This window comes from Symphalangus syndactylus, chromosome 3 (genome assembly GCF_028878055.3).
Source record: "Symphalangus syndactylus isolate Jambi chromosome 3, NHGRI_mSymSyn1-v2.1_pri, whole genome shotgun sequence".
Taxonomy (NCBI): Eukaryota; Metazoa; Chordata; class Mammalia; order Primates; family Hylobatidae; genus Symphalangus; species Symphalangus syndactylus.
Window position 1 is genome coordinate 132,597,131 of NC_072425.2, and position 26,075 is coordinate 132,623,205.

Consider the following 26,075-nt stretch of genomic DNA (forward strand, 5'->3'; position numbering starts at 1 on the left):
CTAAAAAATACAGATGCTCATATACGTATCACCCACCCCATAACCTTCTACTGTTACCAAGGGAAAGGGCAGAACCCTCCTTTTCTGCTTTCTCCCACAATTAAACCCCCAAGCATATGATTTTTTTTTTTTTTAAACTTCCTTTCTTCTTCAAGGTTACCCATATCATTACTTATTCCTATTTGGATGCTGGCTATTTATGTAACTTTGATTTTTCACCTCTAATAGATCAGTTTTCTCATTTGCAAAATGGGCTTCATAAAATTGATCTCATCAAGTGGTCAAGAAAATAAACGAATTAATGTATGATCAAGCCCCTAGCACGTAAGAGCTGCCCCGTGTATGCTAACATTGCGTGCCACAGCTACTACCACTAAAACTAATTATTGTTCCTCAACACAAATGTGAGTCTAAGATTGCTCTTTGTGATTCAGGCCTGACACTGGAAGAGGGAAGGGGAAGACAGCTGTTCCTGACTGGGACCATATTTCCTGAGGGCTGATGTCCCTCCTCTGATAACAGATTCCCTACCAGTCCTTTCTCAAGGCCCAGACTGATTAAGAGCCGCCATTGGGTTTCTCCCAATGGACACAGGCTGTTTTCAGTATTTATTTATTTTGAGATGAAGTCTCACTCTGGTACCCAGGCTGGAGTGCAGTGGTGCAATCTCGGCTCACTGCAACCTCTGCCTCCCAGGTTCAAGCGATTCTCCTGCTTCCGCCTCCTGAATAGCTGGGGTTACAGGCATGTGCCATCATATCCAGCTAATTTTTGTACTGTTAGTAGAGGTGGGATTTCACCATCTTGCACAGGCTGGTCTCGAGCTCCTGACCTCAAGTGATCCGCCCATCTTGGCCTCCCAAAGTGCTGGGATTACAGGCGTGAGCCACTGCCCCTGGCCCTGTTTTCAGTATCCTCCAGTGAGTCCCCTTACTTCTCCTTGGGAGCCGGGTCTCACCACTTAGTGCTTCTTTAATTCTGCCGGCATCCCCTGCCATGTTTTGCGTGTAGTATGGTGTTATATTTCAAATTTGACATTAGATCTCATGATCTAATGAAAGATTTGGGGTTGCTTTCAGGTGGCAAAGCCAATGTGGGAGGCTTGGGGAAGCAGCAGGATGAAGTTCCTGGACTGGGTAGTGACAGCAGGCAAGTGACAGGGGCAGGTAGCCTGGGCTCACCTTCCTGCCCCACCCCTCATCAGTGGTGTGATGCCAGACATGTTATGAAATGCCTCTGTGGGTCAGTTTTCTAGTCTAGAAAGCAGCAATGATGATCCACTCAACAAATATTTAGTAATCACCTCTGTGTGCCAGGTACAGTTTACAAAGGGCATTGATATCACAGGTCAATAGATGAGGATCTGCATGGAATAGATGAGATAGTGTATGAATTACACTCAGCTAGAAAGCATGGAATACACATTAGCTGTTGTCATTATTTCATATGGTTTAGATGCCAACATTTTGGAATATCCAGGACTTGTCATTGGTTCTCTTTGTTAGAGAGAATGTATGGAATTGGAATTGTCTAGAAAAACAGGCTATATGGTCAGTGAATCTGTTCAACATATGCTTCCCTGCAACTTTTTGCACCTAAGCACCTTGAAGGTACAACAATTACTTGTGGCTTGGGTCTTCCATTATTCCAGCTGTAATATATACTTAACTCAACCCCACTGAATCTTCCTCTCTGCATTTTTAGGTAAAACCTCATTAACGTAACTGCAGCAATGAAGACATTACCTAGTAAGTATGTTCTACTGAAATCTCACTGTTTTGAAAATGCTTTTAAGATACAGTACCTCATTGGCTCCAATGGCCAGGGAGGCCTATGCCTGATTGGAGTGTGGATAAAGGTGACACTAAGCCCCTGAGAACTGTCGTAACCACATTGTGTTTCAAGTTTGGGAGCGTAATGGTTTATCCTTTGTCATCATCTACAGCATCTAGGCTCTTTGCCTGGAAGAGTTTGTAAGACTCCTCCTCCCTAACCCCCCACCCCCCGCCCCACATTGTAGACAAAGAGGTTGTAATAGACTGTGTGTGAGTCAAACAAATAAGCATTCAATTCCAGGCATATCACTTGGGGAAAAGGCCTAGTAGCTTACTGATCTCAGTTTTTTCCAGGAGAAAATAGGGAACAACATATATTCCAAAGATATGTATGAGAATTACGTGTCTATAGTAAGATGTGTAGCATGCCTCCATAAATATTCCTTCACTTTCTTCTTCTCACCCTCCTCCTCCCCACAACACCACCTTTCCTGTGTGTCCCTAATGTTCTCTGGGGTTGATCATCGCCCCTTTTCTCCACTATGCCCCGAGTTGTGGACTGTGTGTGTGTGTGTGTGTTTTGTGTGTGTGGTAGTGGAAGGGGGTGCGGAGAGACAAATGGAGCCTGGCTCTTTCTCTGATCTGTCCTGCGGGAGGAACCTAGCACAGCAGCCCCACGAAGCTCACATAACACCATAAGTAAAACACAAACAAAGCAGAGGTTGTTCTGCTTGTCAGCCTCCAAGACCATATGGAGCTGAGACATGATTGTATTACCTCTGCTATACTGCAGTCGAGCTAAACAGAAAAGCCACAATAAACTATTCTGGGAGATCCCTGAGCTCCACACACAGAACACAAACAGATAAACAAGAGGGTGGCTGTTTTTTTTGTTTTGTTTTGTTGTGGTTTTTTTTTTTGTTTTTTTTTTTGAAGGAGCACCAGAGAAATAAGGGAGAGAGTGAGAAAAAAAAAATGGAGGGGTGCGGTGGCTTACGCCTATAATCCCAGCACTTTGGGAGGCAGAGGAGGGGGGATCACCTGAGATCAGGAGTTCGAGACCAGCTTGGCCAACATGGTGAATCACCATCTCTACTAAAATTACAAAAATTAGCCAGGCCTGGTGGCTGGGGCCTGTAATCCCAGCTACTGGGGAGGCTGAGGCAGGAGAATCGCTTGAACCCCAGAGGCAGATGTTGCAGTGAGCTGAGATTGCGTCATTGCACTCCAACCTGGACAACAAGAGTGGAACTCTGTCTAAAAAAAAAAAAAAAAAAAAGGAAGAAGGAGAAAAAGGAAAAAAGAGAAAGGGAGAAAGTAGGAAAGAGGGCTATGGTTCAGGACCATTTTAGTGGAACTGCTGGATCAATGGAGCATTGCTCCTGAAAAGATTTATACCCTCTGGGGGACTCATGGTTTCACCTAGGCAGAGAGTAAAATATGACTGTAAATTTAACTTCTCTGTGGTGTATGTCTGTATTTGTAGAGGAATTGGGAGAATTGAAGAGGAAAAGATGCAAAACAGCATTGAGGAATATCTGGAACTCCTTTAAATCTACCCATATCTCCTTTCCTCTTTCCCCCTCCTTGTGTCCCTCATCCTCATGATTCCAGTCCAAACAGGTTGATGAGACTCATATTTTGTGACACTGACTAGACTCTTTACTTCAGCAGGGTTGGAGCTGTGGGCTCAGAGAGAGAGTGTGTGTGTGAATGTGTGTGTGTGTGTTTATGTGTGTGTGGATATGTATGTGCAAGGAGTGGGGGTGGATGGATAGAAGGGTACACGTTCAGAGAGAAGCTATAGTGCCCCTGGGGTTGGTGGGCTATATGCCCACTGGGAGTCTTCCCAGACCTCAGGAAAAACTAGAGAAAATAAATCAGGAAGAAAGACAAAATAAACAAAAACAAAATAAAACAAAACAAAACCCCACAGCCACAGCCACCCAAGCCTTACAATAGGAAAGAAGGATTCCCAAAGTGTCAACAAACCCATATGGAAATGTCTGCAAGATTAAAAAAAACAAATTCCCTGTTTGAATGTTGTTTCTCCCAGGTGTGAAGGCAGGTCCCAGCACTTTGAGAACTGTTGTCTGTTTTCAAAGTGTGTATAAGGATAGAGTTCAAATGCAATGCAGCCATCAGCAGTAATTACTTTTATGTAGCAACTATCTCCTACTCAAACATTATAGCCACTTTTTCAAATTCTCAACTTATAAAAGCCATATATGATGGCAGTTGAGGATGAGGGATTTTGATTTAGACAAACTTGGGTTCAAATCCCAGGTGTGACACTTATCCATCGTGGGGCCTTGGGGCATCTAGTGTAGGAAGATGGTATAAACAGTCTTGGGGAAGCAGCCTGCTTCTAGCCTCAAGAGCAACATCTAGAATTCTACTCTGTGGAGGATCATGGAGAGAAAAGGAGCAAATAGATTATCTGATGGATATAAATGTTTGAAAAATTATTGCTAGGTGATAGATCAATTGGAGTATTTGGCAGTGGTGGTGGCGAGTCCATTTGACCCTTGAACAACAGAGGCTTGAGCTCCATGCTCTACTTGTACACAGGTATTTTTTCCAACTAAACGTTGGTTGAAAATACAGTATTTGCAGGATGTGAAGCCTGTGTACATGGAGGGTTGACTTTTCATATAGGCAGGTTGCTCAGGGCTGACTGTGGGACTTGGATATGCATGGATTTGGACGACCTGGCTCAGCAGAGAGCAATACTTACACAGTCATCATAGTATAAACACAGATGATTGATTCAACCCCAAATGTGATATAATTACACTAGAAAGATAGGGGAGAGATAGTAGGAAGAAGGTGGCAGTGTATCAGAGAACAAAATTCTCAATTGCAATAAAAGGAATTTAGTAGAAACTGTCTAAAATGGTTAACTTGAGAAATAGCAATATGAATATATTATTTAAAATGGTAAAGGTAAATGCCAGTAGAAATTGCTAAGAGTTGAGAGAGGTTACCTCTGTGGGACTGAGGAGGTAAGGAGGAGTAGAGCTATTGGTTGATATGAGTCTTTTAGTACGACTTAATTTGTAAAACCATGTATATAGATTACTCTGATAAAAATAAAATTAATTTAGAAAGATAGTACATACAAAGTGCTTAGCATGGTGCTTGACACATATTAAAGTCTTAATAAACATTAACCAACATTATTGGCTGGGCACGGTGGCTCACACCTATAATCCTAGCACTTTGGGAAGCCGAGGCGGGTGGATCACTTGAGGTCAGAAGTTCGAGACTAGCCTGGGCAACATGGCGAAACCCTGTCTCTACCAAAAATACAAAAATTAGCCGGGTATGTTGGAGTGTGCCTGTAATTCCAGCTACTTGGAAGTGGTGGAATGTGCCTATAATTCCAGCTACTTGGGAGGCTGAGGTGGGATAATCGCTTGAACCCTGGAGGCAGAGGTTGCAGTGAGCCAAGATGGCACCACTGCACTCCAGTCTGGGTGACAGAGTGAGACTGTCTCAAAAATAATAATAAATAAATAAATAAACAAACATTAACCATCATTATAGAACTAGAGTGTGTAGGAAAAGATCATTTTGTCCATTCCCCTGCCTTTAGTCAGGCCAACAGCTAAAATCCCCCACAGGGCTGGTGATATCATTGGGTAAATCCAGTGACTCTGCCAGCATCAACCATCTGTGTGACTTTGATGAGGCCTTTTCCCATAGTCTATAATAACCTCAGCAAGGTCGAATGTCAGGGCCAATCCTAGGCACAATTGCCACATAGGTAAAGTTGCTGTAATAGGCTTTCTGTCCTTGTAGAAGGCTGAATAATGGTTCTACAAATATGCCCATGTCTTAGTCCCCAGAACCTGTGAATGTCACTGGGTATTTGGCAAAAGGGTATTTGCAGATGTGATTAAATTAGATTTCTTGAGATAGGGAGAATATTATCTTATTATCTTGTTGGGTCCAATATAAATAAAACAGTCTTTATAAGAGGGGAGCAGAGGAGTCAGAATCAAAGATAGTAGGAGATAGGGCAACAGAAGGAAGAAACTGGAATGATGAGCTTTGAAGATGGAGGAAAGGGCCACTAGCCAAGGAATATAGGCTGCCATGGGAATCTGAAAATGTCAAGGAAACAGATTCTCCCCTTGGGGCCTCCAGAAGAATCAGTCCTACTGACCTCTTGACTATAGCAAGGTGAAACTGACTTCAAACTTCTGACCTCCAGTCCTGAGGAAAGTCTGTGTTGTCTTAAGCCACTAAGTTTGCAATAATCTGTTACAGCAGCAATAGGAAACCAAATAGAGTCCTAAGCCCCCCAAATTTCCCTCCCTTTCTCTTCAGCTTCTACCATCCAACCAACATATACCAAGTCTGGTAACCAGGGCCTGTCTGGGAAATGGGAAAATTTGTTTGCATTAAAGTGTTATGAGTTGTTGTATAGCTTTCCAAGAAATTTTACATCAAGAAGAAAAGATTCCAGGAAGAGAGCATGAAGAACAGAAATGTTTTCATTCACATTTGTATGTCTAGTATAGTTGGCCCTCCATATCCACAGGTTCGACATTCCTGGATTTGGCTGATTACAGATCAAAAATATTTGGAAAAAAAACAATAAAAATAAAAATACAACAATAGGGCCGGGCGCGGTGGCTCACGCTTGTAATCCCAGCACTTTGGGAGGCCGAGGCGGGCGGATCACGAGGTCAGGAGATCGAGACCACGGTGAAACCCCATCTCTACTAAAAATACAAAGAATTAGCCGGGCGTGGTGGCGGGCGCCTGTAGTCCCAGCTACTCGGAGAGGCTGAGGCAGGAGAATGGCGTGAACCCGGGAGGCGGAGCTTGCAGTGAGCCAAGATCGCACCACTGCACTCCAGCCTGGGTGACAGAGCGAGACTCCGTCTCAAAAAAAAAAAAAAAAAAAAAAAACAACAATAAAAAATGATACGAATGAAAATATAGTATAGCAACTATTTATACAGCATGGATATTGCATTAGGTATTATAAGTAATCTAGAGATGATTTAAAGTATATGGAAGGATGTGAGTAGGTTATATGCAAATACTATACCATTTTATATAAGGGACTTGAGCATCTGTGGATTTTGGTATCGGGGGTAGGGATCCTGGAACAAATCCCCTGCAGATACCAAGGGATGGCTGTACCTACCACAGTGCTTGGCCAATAAACGATTGCTGAAAGAGTGAATGAGTAAGTAGACAAATACATAAACGAATAAATCCCTGAATAAGGACCCTAGACTTAAAGAAGCATTCCATCACTGCTCATTAGTCAAAGATATTTAATACTTCTTACTGTTGAGAAAGCCTTCTTGCTGCCTAATTGAAATCCCCCAAGCTGAATTTTAAGTGCTGTCTTTTTTATCCTCAGTGGATTTAGTGAACATCTGGTGACCAACCAACATCTATTAAATCACTCACAGTTTTCTTTTTTCTGGCTAAATAATCTCCATTCAATGAACTATTCATATCAGTCTTCTCTTGTCATGGTCAGAGCAGACCAGTTTCAATGGTGGGCTTTGCTGTGGGCTCTCTGCCTAAAAGGAACTACAATAGGATGGGGCTTCTATTGTATTCTAGTTCTCTAACCTTTGCACACATTTGTTTAGGGGCTATGGACAGAGAGATTCTCCTGTCTTTGTTGTCAGCATTGTGCTTAGAGAAAGTAGAACAATCTGAGTCACATGTGTCAGTGGCCTATTTCTGTAACCTGTGGAGGCACCACATCGAGCAGTTAAGAGTATGGATTTTAGCCTCTGATAAACCTGAGTTCAGGCGTGGTTCTCTTACTATCTGTGTGGTGTTGGGCAGATCACTGACACTCTCTAAACTTGATTACTATAATCTCTAATACATAATCTCTAAAACAGGAAGCTTGTCATGTTGTTGTGAAGATTAAATTAGATAATATAATTAGCACTCTTAATTGTGCCTGGCCCTTAGTAAGTGCTTACTAAATGTTAACTATTAATGGTGAAGAAATCAGGAAAGGGTGTGGCAAAGCTTGCTTTTCCCCTTCCAGGACAGTCACGGCCATTCATGGGGTGGAGTAGGGTGGGGGATTCAGGTCTGGTTATCTTGGGCAAGGAATATCATCATTCATTCATCCATTCATCCATTGTATGCGCTTTTATTTTGTGCCCTGAAGGCATCCTCAATGAAGTACGGAAACAAACAGATAAACTTACACTTGTGAGGCCCTGTGATAAGGGGTTCTGCAGTGGCTTCTAGAGAAGGAGATGTTTGAATGAGTTTTAGAAGATGAATAGGTGCTGCTAGGAAGAGATATTGGCATTCCAAACAGAAGATGAAACAGAACATACAAAGCCATAAAATATGCAACAGCACAACGGGTCCAGGGGACGTAACAGGGAAGTCATAAAAGTTATTTATGCTATTTCAAGTTTTCTACTTTCTTTTCTCCCCCTTCCCCTTCCCCTTCCCCTTCCCCTCCCCTCCCTTCCCTTCCCCTCCCTTCCACTCCCCTCCCCTCCCCTCCCTTTCCCTTTCCTTCTTTCTTTCTCTTTCTCCCTTTCCTTTCCTTTCCTTTCCTTTCCTTTCCTTTCCTTTCCTTTCCTTTCCTTTCCTTTCCTTTCCTTTCCTTTCCTTTCCTTTCCTTTCCTTTCCTTCCTCTCTCTCTCTCTTTCTTTCTTTCTCTTTCTCTCTCTCTCTCTTTCTGTCTTTCTCTCTTTCTTTCTTTTTTGACGGAGTGCCACTCTGGCTGGAGTGCAGTGGCACCATCTTGGCTCACTACAATCTCCGCCTCCCAGGTTCAAGCAATTCTCGTGCCTCACCCTCCTGAGTAGCTGGGACTACAGATGCATGTCACCATGCCTGACTAATTTTTTGTATTTTTTGGTAGAGACAGGGTTTCACCATGTTGGCAAGGCTGGTCTCAAACTCCTGACCTCAAGTGATCCAGCCACCTTCGCCTCCCAAAGTGTGAGGATTACAGGTGTGAGCCACTGAGGCTAGCCCAGTTTTCTACTTTCTAAGTATTTGTTGGTGAGACGGTTTGGCTCTGTGTCCCCACCCAAAACTCATGTTGAGTTGTGATCCCCAGTGTTGGAGGTGGGACCTAGTGGGAGGTGATTGAATCATGGAGGTGGTTTCTAAAGGTTTAGCATCATCCCCCTGGTTCTGTCTTGTGATAGAGTTCTCATGAGATCTGGTTGTTTGAAAGTGTGTAGCACCTCCCTCTTTGCTCTCTCTCCCTCCTGTCGTGCAGGACGTGCTGGCTTCCTCTTTGCCTTCCTCCATGACGTAAATTTCCTGAGGACTCCCCAGCCATGCTTCCTGTACAGCCTGTGGAACTGTGAACCAATTAAACCTTTTTTCTTTATAAATTACCCAGTCTCAGGTAATTCTTTATAGCAATGTGAGAATGGACTAATACAGTGGGCTTGTACTTGGCCTCCTTAGAGTTGGGTTCCACTCTATGGCCATTTGACAATGAGTAGTGAGCAGAAGTCACTTGTGCTAGGGCATTTTATTATTGACATGAAAAGTTTCCAAACTCTCTTTTCTTTTATTACAGTGACTGGTAATGTTTAAGATGGCAGCTGTTCTCTTAGAGTAGGTGTGGAGGGAGGAGACATAGAACAGAGTCCCTAGTTCTGTTCTATTCCATATTGTATTGTTTACAGAATAATACCTCTTATTGCTACAAGTCAGCAAGACTTTGAGGTCGTTTGTTACTGTAGCATAACCTACTCTGTCCTGACTTGTCAAGTAAATACAGCTTAAAGAACTAGCAATATTTGGTTTCCTTTTCCCCCCTTCTCAGACCCGCCCTCACTCTCAAGACATAGGGCAGAGTTAAAGAATTTGAAAGGCAGCTTTGAATGAGAAATGTCAAAAATGAAGCCTGTCCATGTGTGTGCAGTTGGAGTTCCCACCCAATTCTTTGCCTGTGGGGAGGGAAGGTATTGTTCAGGGATTGGCTGTAAGCATGGTGCTTTGGGTTTCCCTGGCAGCAATTGCCTCCCTGAGCCACTGCCCAGCACCAGTTTGTGGGTTCCTCCGGCTGGGTCCCACGGTGATTCTCCATAATAATGATGCCACTTTCCTTTGCACAGTTCTCTGCCCAGGGTAATGTGCTTTCACATATTTTACTTCTCTGACACATCACAACTAGTGAGGATGGTGTTATGATTAGTCTCATTTCACAAATGAAAAAACGAGGTCAAAAAGGTTATGTGATTTGTGCAAGATCACACAATTAGTAAATTTTAGAGACATGTTTCAATTTGGGGTCTGCTGATACCAGCTTATGAATTCTTTCTGCTCAATGTCTTCTGCCTCCCCCTACCTTTTTTTTCCGCCCAAGGATGGTTCAGCCTGCCTTTCTAAATATACCCAGAAACACAGAGTTTTCAATTCATAATAGTGATGGCTTCAGGGACAAAGTGAAAAAAACAAACAAGCAAAAAAAAAAAAAAAAAAAACAAAACCTTGTAGGAAGTTTCTTTCCAGCTATTCACTTTTTTCCCATCAGAAAAAAAATGTAAGGGGTATCGTTATGATCTTCCAAATACTTTTATAAATATGCAATGTCTGTTTGTCCGTCCCTACACAGACCCAGATTTTAGCTTTGAGGAGCTTAGTCTTTTCCGAGTCTTTTCTACTGTAGAGCTTTGGGTTATTCTAGAATGTTTTAGACTGTAGCATACAATTTTTTTTTTTTTTTTTTGAGACAGAGCCTCACTCTGTCTCCCAGGCTGGAGTGCAGTGGCATGATCTCGGCTCACTGCAACTTCTGCCTTCTGGGTTCAAGCGATTGTCTTGCCTCAGCCTCCTGAGTAGCTGGGATTACAGGCGAGTGCCACCACGTCTGGCTAATTTTTTGTATTTTTAGTAGAGACAGGGTTTCACTATGTTGGTCAGGCTGGTCTCAAATTCCTGATCTCATGTGATCTGCCCATCTCAGCCTCCCGAAGTGCTAAGATTACAGGCGTGAGCCACTGCACCCTGTAGAGTCCCTTCTCCACGGAGCCTTTCCTGATCACCCCAAATCTATTCTGGTTTGGTTCTTATCCTGTAATGTCTTCTATTATGCCTAGCTGTAAACATGTCTGACTTCCTCACTGAAATGTGAGCTCTTGGTGAATAGGGACTGTGACACACACATTTTCGAGGGGGCCGGTGTAATAGATTAGAAGGCCCTGGGTTTTAGCATGAGCTCTGTCATTTGCTAAAGTCTGTAGCCTTTGACAAACCATGTCACTTCTCTAGGCCTCAGTTTTCTTTTTTGTAAAATATGAGTGTTGGGATAAAGGCTTCAAAGGCCTATGATCTCTAAAATCACATGCAAACCTTTATATCTATGTGCAATTTCTTTAGAAATGATTCAAAATATTTATCAGATCCTTAAGGGGGTCTGTAATCTAAGAAAGTTTACAAAACAATAAAGAATATTTGTTTCCTTCAAGCTCTAACATTCTAAGACTGTTTTTAAAAAATCCATCAATCAATGGAGCAGAACAGAAAGCCCAGAAATAGACCTACACTTATATAGTCATTTGATTTTTGACAAAAGTGCAAAAGCCATAAAGAGGGAAAAAAAAGTCTTTCAACAATTTTTTTTTTTTTTTTTTTTTTCCTGATACAGGCTCTGTTTCTGTCACTAAGCAGTCCTCCTACCTCAGCCTCTTAAGTAGCTGGGACCACAGCTGCATGCCACCATGCCCAGCTAATTTTTTTGTTGTTTGTAGCGCATGGGTCTTGATATGTTGTCCAGGCTGGTCTTAAACCCCTGGCTTCAAGCAGTCCTCCTGCTTCAGCCTCCCAAAATTCTGGGATGACAGGCATGAGCCACCATGCTGGCAACAATTTTTATTGAAAACAACTGGATATTTATATGGAAAAAAATTTTTCCTTGGTCCCTACCATATATGAAAATTAATTTGAGATGGATTACAGACCTGAATGTAAAAGCTAAAACTATAAAGTTTCTAGGCCAGGTGTGGTGGCTCACACCTGTAATCCTAGTACTTTGGGAAGCTGAGGTGGGAAGATCGCTTGAGTCTAGGAGTTTCAGACCAGCCTGGGCAACCCGACAAAACCCTATGTCTACAAAAAATACAAAAATTATCCAGGGGTGGTGGCAAGCGCCTGTAGTCCTCGCTACTAGGGAGACTGAGGTGGGAGAATTGCTTGAGCCTGGAAGGTCAAGGCTTCAGTGAGCCATGATCGTGTCACTGCACTCCAGCCTGTGTGACAGAGTGAGACCCTGTCCTAAAAAAACAAAGGCTCAAGCCTGTAATCCCAGCGCTTAGGGAGGCCAAGGCAGGTGGATTACTTGAGGTTAGGTGTTTGAAACCAGCCTGGCCAACATGGCGAAACCCTGTCTCTACTAAAAAAATACAAAAATTAGCTGGGCGTCATGGCAGGCACCTGTAGTTCCAGCTACTTCGGAGGCTGAGGCATGAGAATTGCTTGAACCCAGGAGGCAGAGGTTGCAGTGAGGAGAGATTGAGCCACTGCACTCCAGCCTGGGCAACAGAGCTAAACTGTCTCAAAAAAAAAAAAAAAAAAAAGGGCTGGGTGCCAAAACCAGCCTGCCCAACATGGTGAAGCCCCATCTCTACAAAAAATACCAAAAAATCAGCCAGGTGTGGTGGCATGTGCCTGTAGTCCCAGCTACTTGGGAGGCTGAGGCAGGAGAATTGCTTGAACCTGGGAGGTGGAGGTTGCAGTGAGCCAGGATCATGCAATTGCACTCCAGCCTGGGTGACAGAGCAAGACTCCATTTCAAAATAAATAAATAAACAAACAAATAAACAAATAAAAGAACTGGCACAACACAATAATGAAAAGACAAACAACATTAACAAAAAAATGGGCAAAAGATTGAACAGATACTTCACTAAAGAAAGTTTACAAATGGCCAGTAAGTACATGAAAATATACTCAACAATAAGATACCACTACATATCCATAAGAATGGCTAAAATGTAAACGGCAGCCAACATCAAATACTGGCAAAGATGAGGATTAACTGTAACTCTCATGCATTATGAGTTGCAGTACACAGACACTTTTGAAACCAGTCTGGTAGTTTTTTTGTAAAACTAAACAAACACCTGTCTTACGACCCAGCAATACCATTCCTAGTTATTTATCCAAGAAAACAAAGACAGGTATCCGTAAAGTGACTTGTAGAAGATTCATAGCAACTTGATTGATTAAAGCCCCAACCTGGAAACAGCCCAGGTGTTCATCAACAGGAGAATGCATACAAATAAAAGAATACCACTCAGCAGTAAAAGGGAACAAACTACTGATACATGCCTCAGTACAGATGAATCTCAAAAATGTTGCGCCTTACATTGTGAAGGAAGACTGGCACCAAGAGTACATACTGCATTATTTTATTTATATGAACTTCTGTAACAGGCAAAACTAATATAAAGAGAAAAAATCACTACAGTGGTGTGTTCTGGAGGACAGGAGTGGGGTTTAATTGGGAGGATCATGAGGAAAACTTCTGGGGTGATGGTTGTGTTCTACACCTTGATAGGATTTTGGGTTACACAAGGGTATACATTTATCAAAGGTCATTGAATGTTACACTTAAGATTTCTTTCTTCTTTTTGAGACAGGGTCTCACTTTGTTGCCCAGGCTGGAGTGTGGTTGAGCAATCTTGACTCACTGCAACCTCCATCTCCTGAGTTCAAGTGATTCTTCTACTTTAGCCTCCTGAGTAGCTGAGACTACAGGCATGCACCACCACGCCCAGCTAATTTTTGTATTTTTTGATAGAGATGGGTTTTTGCCATGTTGGCAAAAACTGACCTCAAGTGATCCAACAAAGTTCTGGGATTATAGGCATGAGCCACCACACCTGGCCGATACACTTAAGATTTGTGCATTTCATGGTATATAAATTTTTCTTTAACAAAAATAACCATAAACAAATATTGAAGACTAATGATTTGCATGCTGAAGTGTTTCAGGGTGAACTGCACTGATGTCTGCAATTTACTTTGAAAAGCATCCAAAAACATAAGTTAGATTGATGAGGGATATGAGAGATGGCTAGATGGTTGATGGACGCTATGTGATAAATATAGAAAAATGATAATTGGTGAATCTAGGAGGTGAGTATATGGGTGTTCACTATACAGTTCTTTCAACTTTTTTGCTATGCTTTAAAACTTTCATAATAAAATGTTGGGAAAAATATCTGTTGATCTGAAACCAATAACTGACCAACCAAATGACCAAACAGCTAACCAATCAATTAGTAAGTCAGCTAAGACAGTATTCCCCAAACTTTACTCATTTGGATACCCCTCACACCGTTATTTATTTAATAATGTATCTGAACGTGACTCATTTTTATTTTATTTTAGTTTTTTGAGACAGAATTTTGCTTTTGTTGCTCAGGCTGGAGTGCAATGACGTGATCTCAGCTCACTGCAACCTACGCCTCCTAGGTTGAAGCGATTCTCCTGCCTCAGCCTCCAAAGTAGCTGGGATTACAGGTGTGTGCCATCATGCCCAGCTAATTTTTGTATTTTTAGTAGAGACAGGGTTTCACCATGTTGGTCAGGCTGGTGTCGATCTCCTGACCTCCCAAAGTGCTGGGATTAGAGGCGTGAGCCACCGTGCCCAGCCACGTGACTCATTTTTAAACTTATGTTCTACCTTAGCCTTATCCTGAGTAATAATATCTGTGAAATTAAGTGTCTTACATTAGTTATATTTATATAATACAATACACATTAATATATCTAAACGTTAACTTTAAAATGTTCACATATATGCCATGCACAATTATTTCACTTACCCTCTAATATATGTCTATCACACTTTAGAAGTTCTGATCTGTGTTTGGTGCTGTGGGGGAATTAGAAGTGAGTCATGTGGTCCCTGACCTCAGAGGACTCCAGCACGCATCCCATCAATCTGCAGAAAGAGAGGACAGACTGCGAAAATGGGACCAGCTTCGGGGCTGGACACAAGTGGCTGGGAAACGTCCGCAGCAGGTCTCATTCCCCGGGAGGCGAGGATGAAAATTACAGGTGACATGTGGGTCAATGGCATGTCTCCTGACTCAAGACACACAAGGAAGAGACTCTTTGAAGCCTCAGGAGCAGACACTCAATTGGATAGCGCCTGGGATTTGAAGGTCTGCCATAGAGTCTGAAGAGAGGGGGAAAACACACGCAAACCACCCAATCACAGGGGCCCCTGTGGATCCTCACCCACCCTCCACCCTCCACCTTCCGCCTATTCCACTCCTCTCGATTGTCAATTAAAATAAACAGCCTTGTATTCCATGGCCTGGCTTCAATCTATCTTGGCTGGGAGGATACGCACTGATTTGTGGCAGTGCCTGAAAGTCCTTGCTCAACCTTTTTAATATCTGAACAAAGCAATCAAACCCAATAAGATCTAGCGAAGGCAAGATCACTCTTCTGTCCCCGGGATGGAAGCTTATTAGTCTGTGGCCCACATCATCACAGTTATTGTGCCATGTTAAATTTATTGGTACTATCTCACCTCATTAAATACTTAAATAGACCTGACAGGACAGAAAAACGGGCTTTTTAATTTTTTTCCTCTCTCCAAAGGGAGCTGGTGTTTCCCATGTCCCAGTTCACCTCTGCTGCAGCTGTTGGCAAGGAAGCGAGAAAGCCTGGCCCTGCACAGGAGGTTCGGGCCGGCTGCGTGGTGGCTCCTAGGGTCCTCCTGACCCTGACCTGCCTTGGGCCAGAAGTGAAGAAAGCACCTTGGAGTGTGTGTCCATGTCCGTGAGAAGGAGGTGAAGAAGAGGCAGAGGGCAACCATGGCATTTATCCTCTTTGCCAAGTTACCCAAATCTGTGTGACTTTTTACATTTTCTAAGAGAAACCTTGTCAGTCATTTAGCCAGGCCAATTGCCAGAAATAAAGGTCGGGGTCACTGAGGAGAGATAAAATAGGGAATGTGTAGGGGAGTATGGAAGTGGAGTGGGGGCGAGCTCACAGCAGCTCCCCGTCCATCCCGCAGCACTGGGGCTTGTGGTCTTTATTTAGCAGATAGCCCTGGTATCCAGGGTTGGATTCCAGCCAAGGCCAGGATTTCCCCAGATTCTGAGCTAAAGAACTTGGCAGGCTGGTGAAGCCTTGCAGAGAGCCACTAGCCTGAAGGTTTCAAACAAATTACAAATGATGAGAGATGGGAGTCAAAGAATGCGGATGTTGCTTGGTCCTATTTCTTTCTCCAGACCCCCTCATGACCATCCCCCAATTGTGTGTGTGTGTGTGTGTGTGTATGTATGTGTGTGTGTGTTCAGAGGGCAGAGTGCAAATTCAGGAACTGGAGAAACTTTGCAACCTAGAAAATATTCCTTAAACAGTTTCATCAGAAGTTGATTATTTTTTCTCATTTATCAAGCCAATTTTCTTCTCAGCCAAGGTGATTTGGGACACAGCCCCCCTGCATCCCCTTCGTCTCCTTATATCTCTACCTGCAGAGAAGGTCTCTTTTCTCCAGCTGTTTCCCTCTCCCAGCCGAGGTCCTCGTTTGCACCTTGTTAATAAGGTGGGCAAAGGGCCAGGAAGCAGCTCTTGGGTGCCTTCCGTTCCTAATGTCCTAAATGGCCATGACACTGTGCTTAATTTCCATTTTAGTGCAATGGCTGGCGGGACATCAGCGGGCTGAGACCCGGGTCCTGTGACAGTATCTTCAACCGCGGCCATCAGCCTCCCTGTAATTAGAAGCCACGTGGAGCCCGCTGTCCTGCAGTGCCAGAGCTCCGTGGACTTATGTAACTGTCCCCCTGTTCAGAGCACAGGCTCTTTACAAGCTCTGAGTCTCCCAGCGTTAAAACAGCTATAATCCTTTGCCCACCCTGGGAGGGAAAGCAGGCCATGACCAGATGGGTTATCTATGTGATCAGCTTAGAATAGTGTAGGGCACGTAAAACCCTGCGCTTGTGCAGAAAACCTAGATGGTTGACATTTACCAACTGGGGAGCGCCGCTCTTTATCTTTTTTGGAATGTTCCATAGTAGACTTGGGGAAGTGAGACGGTCAGAAGCCCTGGGTGGGGACTTCTGTTGCTTTCAGTGCACATCAAAAAATGTTAAGTAAGGAGCAAAATGGAATGTTAAGCATTGTGGTTGAGCTATGTTGGTAATGAAAGACTGCCAATCATGACAAGGATTTTGGGAGAACTGGAAGTCTGCCTGAACATGTGGATATAAAGACCCAGTTTGGTTTGAACCAAAGGGGGGTTTGGGTGGTGGGTGGGGGAGGGTGGAGGAGGTGATTAATTACTGCCTGGGTGGCAGTATTTCTTCATTTAGAACTTGCAGCCTCAATTATCTTTAATTACTTCCCTGGTGGCCTTAAATCAAGGGTGAATCCAGAATGGGGGTCAGCTGCTGGGGTATGTGTCTCAGGTGGGCTGGCAAAAGGTGGGCGAGGGGTTAGAGGGTCACTTTTGGGCACACGTGGATGGGGCTATTTCAGATCATCCCTTCCCTCCAGGACTCAGTGATAGAACTGACAATAATCAAAAGCTGAATTAATACTACCACAGATACACAGAGCATCTTCAGAGGAGTGCAGTGCCTTTTCTGAGTCATTGGTTTCTGTTTGTCTTCATTGACCCATTAGGAAGACCAGAAGGTGTGAGTGGGGACTCTCCTTCCCATTTTATGGATGGACAAAAGAAACCACGTATATCTATGCAGCAGGTTGGAGTCCATGCTTCTCCGCTTTTGTCTGAGCAATCTCCTCTCCCAAACCCATGGATAGGAATCAGCTAAGGTGCTCATTAAATATACAGATTCCCACACTAGATGTATGGGATAGATGTATGGAATCAGAATTCTCAGGGGTGGCCAAGGTTTTCAATATTTTTAACAGGCTTCCCAAGTCCCCCTTATGGGACTGGCATTTGGGAACCACTGCACCAGGCATGTCCTTACATTCTAAGCAGGGGGAGACCAGCTCCTTACCTCCTGGAAGCCTCCTGATCCCTGTGCCCTCCTCCTCATTCTGCAAGTTTTCAAACTTGTCAGGGCTGGAGATGGTATTTTCAAAATCCAGGTCTCATTTGCGAGGCAATAAAAAAAAGAGAAAAAGTGATCTGAAACGTGGCAGGCTTTTCTTTAACATCTGCCTACTTGCCTGGGGGAGGATGAACGTGGGAGGTATGAACTTATAGAGCACTATGGAAAGGGAGGTGAGCTCAGGTACAGACGTTCACTCTCCCATCTCGGAGCCTGAGTCACCTTATCGGTAAGATAGAGGGATCGGTCAGGGCAATCGCTAAAAGCCCTTCCTTCTTAGAATTCTAGGATTCTCCAGTCTTCAGGCCAAACTTATTCCCCCATGGCCTAATATCAGGGAAGAACATTTCAGCTTCTAGGTGTGGAAAAGAAGTTGGAGCACCTTATGTATCACTCACAGCATAGCCTGTTGCCTCCTCAGCACAACAGGAGTCTCTCTGGCCTCTCTTCCATCTGTCTCCCACTTCATCCCTCACTCCATCCCCATTAAACAAAGATGGAGTCCCAAAGCAGATCACCCCACCCCTTGTCCAAATAAAGCCCCTGAAAATCATCTACTGATCTACTCTCTGTTGCTCAGGACGTCTGGGCCATTTTCTGCTTTCATGTAGTCCTTTCTTCCCAGACTGGAGAATTTCTTTTAGCTTCCTACTCCATACTTGAGTGTCGGATCCCCGGGTGGCCCTTCTTAATTTATTGAATATAAATTATGCTCTCAGAGATATATATCTCCTCCCTTCCTGCTTCTTATGGTCTTATTGCCCCCAGCTCAAAATGCAGGACACTTTCTCTCAATGGAATCTTATGGATCCAAGTTCTCAGCTACTTCAAGTCATTAGGAAGAGTTAATTGGCAAGTTGCTGTTGTTTCTTTTAGCCTGGTTCCAATGCCAGGGGAATTTATGAGTTTTATCCCAGGCAGACCTCAAGGATGACTCCAGGGTATTTGGCCTTAAATAATAGAATTGCTATTCACAATTGACCATTGATTAGCATCTGCTTGTAGCTTCATAAAATATGGTCTTTGGGAGAAAAGCTGGAAATCCTGACATGACTACTTTGTTGTTTTTATTTTTTTTTATGCTTTAAGTTCTAGGGTACATGTGCACAACGTGCAGCTTTGATACATAGGTATACACGTGCCATGTTGGTTTGCTACACCCATCAACTTGTCATTTACATTAGGTATTTGTTCTAATGCTATCCCTCCCCCTTCCCCGCCTTCCCACAGGCCCCAGTGTGTGATGTTCCCCACCCTGTGTCCAAGTGATCTCATTGTTCAATTCCCACCTATGAGTGAGAACATGCGGTGTTTGGTTTTCTGTCCTTGTGATAGTTTGCTGAGAATGATGGTTTCCAGCTTCATCCATGTCCCTGCAAAGGACATGAACTCATCCTTTTTTATGGCTGCATAGTATTCTATGGTGTATATGTGCCACATTTTCTTTATCCAGTCTATCATTGAAGGACATTTGGGTTGGTTCCAAGTCTTTGCTATTGTGAATAGTGCTGCAATAAACATACGTGTGCATGTGTCTTTATAGTAGCATGATTTATAATCCTTTGGGTATATACCCAGTAATGGGATGGCTGGGTCAAATGGTATTTCTAGTTCTAGATCCTTGAGGGATCGCCACACTGGACATGACTACTTTGAATTCAACTGAAGAGGCATCTACTGATGGCCACTATGTTCCCATCACAGTCCTGGCCACTACAGATGCAGGAAGACACCAAGAGGAAGAAGACATAGACCCTGCCCAGTTAGTAGTGATAGGGTACAGGGTAGTTGTATCTGAAACATTCAGAGAAGCAAAGCACAGTTAAAAGGACCTTCAAAAGTTGCAACACTGAAAGTTTAACCCTGCCCTGTGGCAGGGTTAAGCTACAAGCATGCATTGTCTGCTTTGAACTCAGTATATTGGAAAATATTTCCTTTCCTCCCTGGGAAGGGTAGGGGGTCTCTCCAGTATTTTCATAAGTACATAGCGAGATTCAGGCTTTTGACAGTGGTGAGTTCTTCTTTTTTTTTTTAATGGAGGGTACTGACCTTTGTCAATACGCAAAGATAGAGAGGTCTGTGTGCTAACGCAGGAGGTTAAGAAATCTGAGAATTTATGCCAGATTCACTGATTCCCTAATTCATTCCCTGATTCATGTATTGATTCTTTGATATACTGCCTGATAGATTAATGATTAATTCATTTATTTATTCAATAAACATCACTGGATTTCTTTATACAAGCTCTTATCCAAGAAAATCAAGCTGAATGTTTTTCTTCCTTCTGGTGTCTCTTTTCTTGGTTTTCTTCCAAAGCAATTAAGAGAAGGTAGAGAGAGGGGAAGATATCGAATTTGACTCCTCTGGGATACATACCCTTCCCGATGCCAGTCCCCAGAGAAAGAGAGGGCCTTGAATGTGGAGAGAGAGAGAAGCATCTACTTGGCATCTGAATTCCTCTCCTTCCCTTTGTCTGCTTCTGCAGCCCTCTCCGCCTTCACTTGTTCCTTTGTTTCCTGAGTTTTTTCAGCCTGGGGCTGGGTGGTCTGGAGGGATCAGCTGCTCCGTTTGCCCCACAGGTTCTCCAGTCTTGCTATTCTGCCTTCTTCCGCAACAGTCCAGGGAGTTGGAAGCATCTGGTGCTCCTGTCTCCTGAGAGCCTTTTTAATATTATTTCATTTCTTTTAACCTTTTTTAAGACAAACATTGAGCAGAGAACAGTCTATACTCCCACTAGAGACACTCTCCATTTTGATATTAAAAAACAAAACAAAACCTAAACCCACCCAACCTGAGGCCTGGAGGAGAGAGAGAGGAGATAAAAAAAAAAAAAAGGAAAAAGAAAAAGAAATATCCTAGAGATATTTTTACCTTCAAAGATCCATCACTCATTACTGCATATCACAGATACATCTACAATCTCATCTTCTTACAATTCTCCGTGAAATAAGTGTAAATGGAAAATAATACCCCATTTTGAAAGTTCAACAAAATGTCTTTATCCACCAAATGTAGCCCCAGCTGTCTCATTTTCAGAAACAAAGCCTGATTTTAAATAGCAGCTCACCACCCAAATAAACACCGGCAGCTCTATCCAGCTCCACACGGCAGAGGCTGTAATTGACTTCCCAGGCTACATGGAATGGCCTTCTGTGGTGGCCAAACGCCCCAGCTCCAGCAGGTCTTGGGGGCCTTCCCTTTGTAGTGGGAGAAATCACAGACTTTTGTAAACGTTTAAAGCTGTCTCTTCCTCACCACTTGGGGAGAGTCTCCTAGGTTACCAGCCCCCTTGGACTCCCCTTCCCACTGCAGACCTTAGCATGCATACACTGTCACCCCGAGCAAGGGATGAGGAGGTGAAGAGAAGGCTCTTCACTGTGGAGCCAGTGCCTGATTTCCACTTTGATAGACAAATGGCGTGTGACTGTAGATTGGGTTCCCCGCGGTGAATGGAAAAGGTGCTTAGAAACACAAAGGGGGAAAAGCTCCTACCCAGAAGGTTTAACCTCCTTTTCCTAACTAGCTCTATGGCATTGAGCAAATATTTGAGATTCTTGGCTCCTCATTTTCTTCCAGGCTCCTGTCTCTGTGACTCAGATGTTCCATGGGAAGTTCAGTGTGTCCCAAACCAAACTCCTGCTCTTCTTCTGGTCCTCCCTACTTCAGTTAGAAGCAACTCCGTCCATCCAGTTGCTTGAATCCTCTCTTTCTACTCCACCCACGTCTGATCTGACAGCAAAACCTATTGGTTTTACCTTCAAAGATAGCCAGAATCTGATCCATTCTCTCCACTACAGCCACCTTTTCCTAGACCCCTATCACTGCTCCTAATTGCCTTCACCTTTGCCCTGATCGAGCAGCAGAGTAGGGTGGGAAAAGCACAGAATCTGGAGCTAAACTGCCTCCATTGAAAACCTGGCGCTGTGGCTGACTAGCTGTGTGACCTAGGCAAGTTACTTACAACCTCTCTGTGCTTTCCTTTTCTCGGTGTAAAATGGGAACGATGCTGGGACCTACCTCTTAAGAGTTGTTGTGAGGATTAGATGATTTAATATGCCGAATGGACTTAAAATGGTACCTGGCACATAGGAAGTGCTATGTAAGCATTAGCTTTTATTACTGTTGGTATTATTCCTAGCACAGCCTCAGAGTGAACCTGTTGACACATAAATCAGGCCATGTCACTCCTCTGTTTAAAATCTTCCAGTATCTCCCCTGGGATAAAATCCAAAGTTGGAAAGGCAACAAGGCCCTAGGTGAGCTGACCTCTGGTACTTCCTCTGTTTTTATTCTCTTCCAGCCTCCTGGGCCTTCTCACTTTTCCTGGCACACACCAGGCAATCCCTTCCTTAGGGTCTTTTCACTTGTCATTTCCTCTGCCTGGAACACATTTCCCCAGAGAGCCTCATGGTTTGCTCTCTAACCTCCTTCAGATCTATTCCAAGATCATCTTCTCAGGGAGGCCATCTCTGACTACCCTATTTAAAATTAAACCCAAATAATCTCCATTCCTTTTATTCTGATGTAGTTTCCTCCCTAGTGCCTGTCACCATCTAATATACTATTTTACTTATTTATTTAGTTTGCTCTCTGTCTCTTCTCATAAAGGTTGTAAGCCACATGAGTGTAGGATATTTTTGTCTGTTTGTTGACTGATATATTCCCAACGCTAGAATCGTTCTTGGCACATAATAGACACTCAGTAAGTATTTATTCAATGAATAAATATAAAGACAGTTAAACCTGATGATCTTGAAGACCTCTCCTTTGAGGTTAACGTTCTACAATTCTTTACCTGTGTATCTTCTTATGTGTGGAATAGAGATGTTTGCAGTTATCCCATCTAACAGAGGTTAAATGACTTTTTAGGAGCTGCAGGAATGCTGGTAGCAGAAACAGTTCCAGAACGTGGATCTTGTGATGATGATTTCAGTCCTCTCCCTTTCTCGTTTAGGCTCTGCTAGCCCTGGATTGATTCATGTTTACTAAATGGATGGACAAACAGATTCCCTTCATCCTTGGGAAGTGGGTAGGAGATAGTAAAACGAGGCTGGTCTGAGGAGGAGCCTGGAGTCTGTTTGACAAGTGTGAAGCTGATGCAGCGCCCAGCCGTGGTTGAAAGGGTTCATCGGTGCTTATGCTGGTCCATGAATCACCCAGATGATTCAGACGCTGGGAGGCCTGTCAGGGGAATCTCAGATGGAATTGATGTATCAAGGTGTCGCTCTCTCTGAGCTGTTTATCGGAAGTGACACCAAGGGAGATTGACAGGCAGTCACTGGACAAATAGGTAGATCACAGGCTCAGAGAGCTCCCTGTGGTACCTGTTGTGTGAGACAGGAGCAAGCCTCCACAGCGGCTCCTGCAAACTTGGCCAGCAGGCCCATTGCAACAGCAGGCAGGAGTAGTGTTGGGTGAACAGAAGTGATCCAGCCTCAGGACCTCACGGCCACATGGGGTGGGCGATATTCTTATTTGTTTTTGTCTTCCGCTTTATTTCTTTTTGCCCTATCAGAGAGCCAGCTGGATCACTCCACATCATCCCCTGAGGTCACCATTAAAGGGGCCCAATGGCTATACAGAGAATGTGGGTAGACCAGAACCCAATGGGTCACCGAGCTGGGGATGTGGGGTCCCTTACATCTTCTCAGACCTGCACCAACCTGTCCACTTCCCACCAATGCGGTAATGATGGTTAATGGTTATTAAGCATTCACTTCATTTCTGTTCAGCCGTTAACATGACTTAGATTATTTTGCCTTCCCAACAGCCAAATGAGGTAGTGGTTATATTCCCCATATTTGAAGCTAAAGACATGAGCCTCTCAAGGTTAAGTTACATGGCTAAACATTGACAGTGGCCAAGCCAGGATTGCAATGTAGATGTCTATTACTCAAGGCCTCAGTGTTGACCCCTAAGCTTCACTCCATAGAAGGTCAGAGCCAGGCCTCGTTCCACTACTCAGCCAAGCCTTCCAAGTGCACCCATGAGGCATTTTTCCATTACTTTCCATTACTCCCAATACAGATGCTTAACCAAGCCCAAACCCATATTCCTTCTAATCCCCTTTCTCAAAGGCTTTTTTGTGTGTGTTTATGTGTCGAGCATAGTGCCTGTCTCACAGCCAACATTAGATGAATGTTTGTTGAATAAAGAGATGACTTGGCTGGGCATGGTTGCTCACATCTATAAATCCTAGCACTTTGGGAGGCTGAGGTGGGAGGATAGCTTGAGACCAGGAGTTCAAGACCAGCTTGGGCAACATAGCGAGACCCTGTCTCTCTATAAAAAATTAATAATAAAGAAATGACTTGTTTAGACCACATCTCAATGCCTTATACCTGTTTTCCCTATCCCAAGTTTGTCTCCATACCTGTTTTCCAATCCACATCTCTCCCCACTTTCAAAGCCTAATTTATTTATATTTGAGACAGATCCATGCTCTGTTGCCCAGGCTGGAGTGCAGTGGCATGATCTCGACTCACTGCAACCTCTGCCACCTGGGTTCAAGTGATTCTCATGCCTCAGCCTCCCAAGTAGCTGGGACTACTGGTTTTTGTATTTTTGGTAGAGATGGGATTTCACCATGTTGGCCAGGCTGTCTTGAACTCCTGGCCTTAAGCAATCTGCCGGCCTTGGCCTCCCAAAATGCTAGGATTATAGGTATGAGCCACCGTGCCTGGCCTTGAAGCCTAATTTAAATCTTCACATTCTTCATTTGATTATAAGTGTACCTTGGTGCAAAATGCAAGGGACGACTTGACAGAGGATAATAAATGCCTTAGAAATATGTTTATCCTTTGGCTCAGTGCTTTTATTTCCAGGAACTTATCCTAAAGAAATAATCATACATGTGCATAAAGAGCTAAGCACCAGAATGTTCACTGAAGCATTGTTTAAGGTGGCACAAACTGGAAATCTCTGAAATGTCCAATAACAGAGGACTGGCAAAATTCATACCTATTCTCTTTTACAACCATGCAAGAGAATTCTTAGCAGTCATTAAAAATAATGAAGATATATATCTATTGACACAAGAAATTAAGTGAAATAAGTAGGTTATAAAATAGTACACCCAGAATAATTTGATTTTTATTAATGTTTTATGAATATAAATACATGTATCGAAAAATGTCTGGAAGGGCATAGATCAACCTGTAGAGAGTGGTTATGCTCAGGTAGGGATTATGGCAGATTTTTATTTTCTTCTTTTTATGTATTTATTTTCTAATTTTCTGCAAAGCACTTGTTTAAAAAAGAAAGAAAAAGGGGATGTTATCTAGGAAATATTTCCTGATTACCTCTCACCTTCCTTAATCCTTCCTAGATCTAATGCTGCCGCTGCCTGGCACTGTTTTAGCATGTGTGCCATTAGATCAATTGTAAGGGCCTAAGATTGTTCCCATAGGTGATTTTCATTCCCTTTATAAACTCCTTGAGGGCTGGGGTCCTCTGTTTAATTTTTTTTTTTTTTTTTTTTTTTTTTTTTTGATACGGAGTCTCATTCTGTCACCCAGGCTGGAGTGCAGTAGTGTAATCTCAGCTCACTGCAACCTCCACCTCCCAGGTTCAAGTGATTCTCATGCCTCAGCCTCCCGAGTAGCTGGGATTATAGGCACCTGCCACCATGCCCAGCTAATTTTTGTATTTTTAGGACAGACAGGGTTTTACCATGTAGGCCAGGCTGCTCTCAAACTCCTGACCTCAAGCGATTTGCCCATCTTGGACTCCCAAAGTGCTGGGTTTATAGGCATAAGCCACTCGCCTGGCCCAATTTTTTTTTTTAACTGCAGAATTTAGTACAGGATGTTGTTCACGGCAGTGCTACATTTTTTCTCCCCTCCCCGCCAGCCCCCATCTTTTATTCCTATGAGGTAGACAATAAAGAGAGTTGAATTCACCTCGCCCTTGGGGAAGAAGGAAGATGAAGCCATTTCCCCCGGGCTGGGCAAAGGCCCAAATTAGCCCGTGAGGCCAAAGGCAATAAATAATCCCTGGACCTCTAAGGTCAGGCCCTGCCTCCTCCGCAGCCACCCTGACCTGCATAATGGGACCACAGGCAGTTATAATTCATGCACACGCTGCCTGGGCTCCTGCCAGCCCGGTCTGAAAAAGCTTCACAGTTGGAACTGGATAGGCCTAAAAATATGGCCCCCCAGGGACAGCTTGGGCCATGCTCTGGGGAGCCTGGTGGGGCCAGAGGCCTAGAGAGAGTTCTTAGAATCAGGACTGGAAACAACAGGGCTGATTCAGCTTTCTCCTGTCTGTGCAGCTG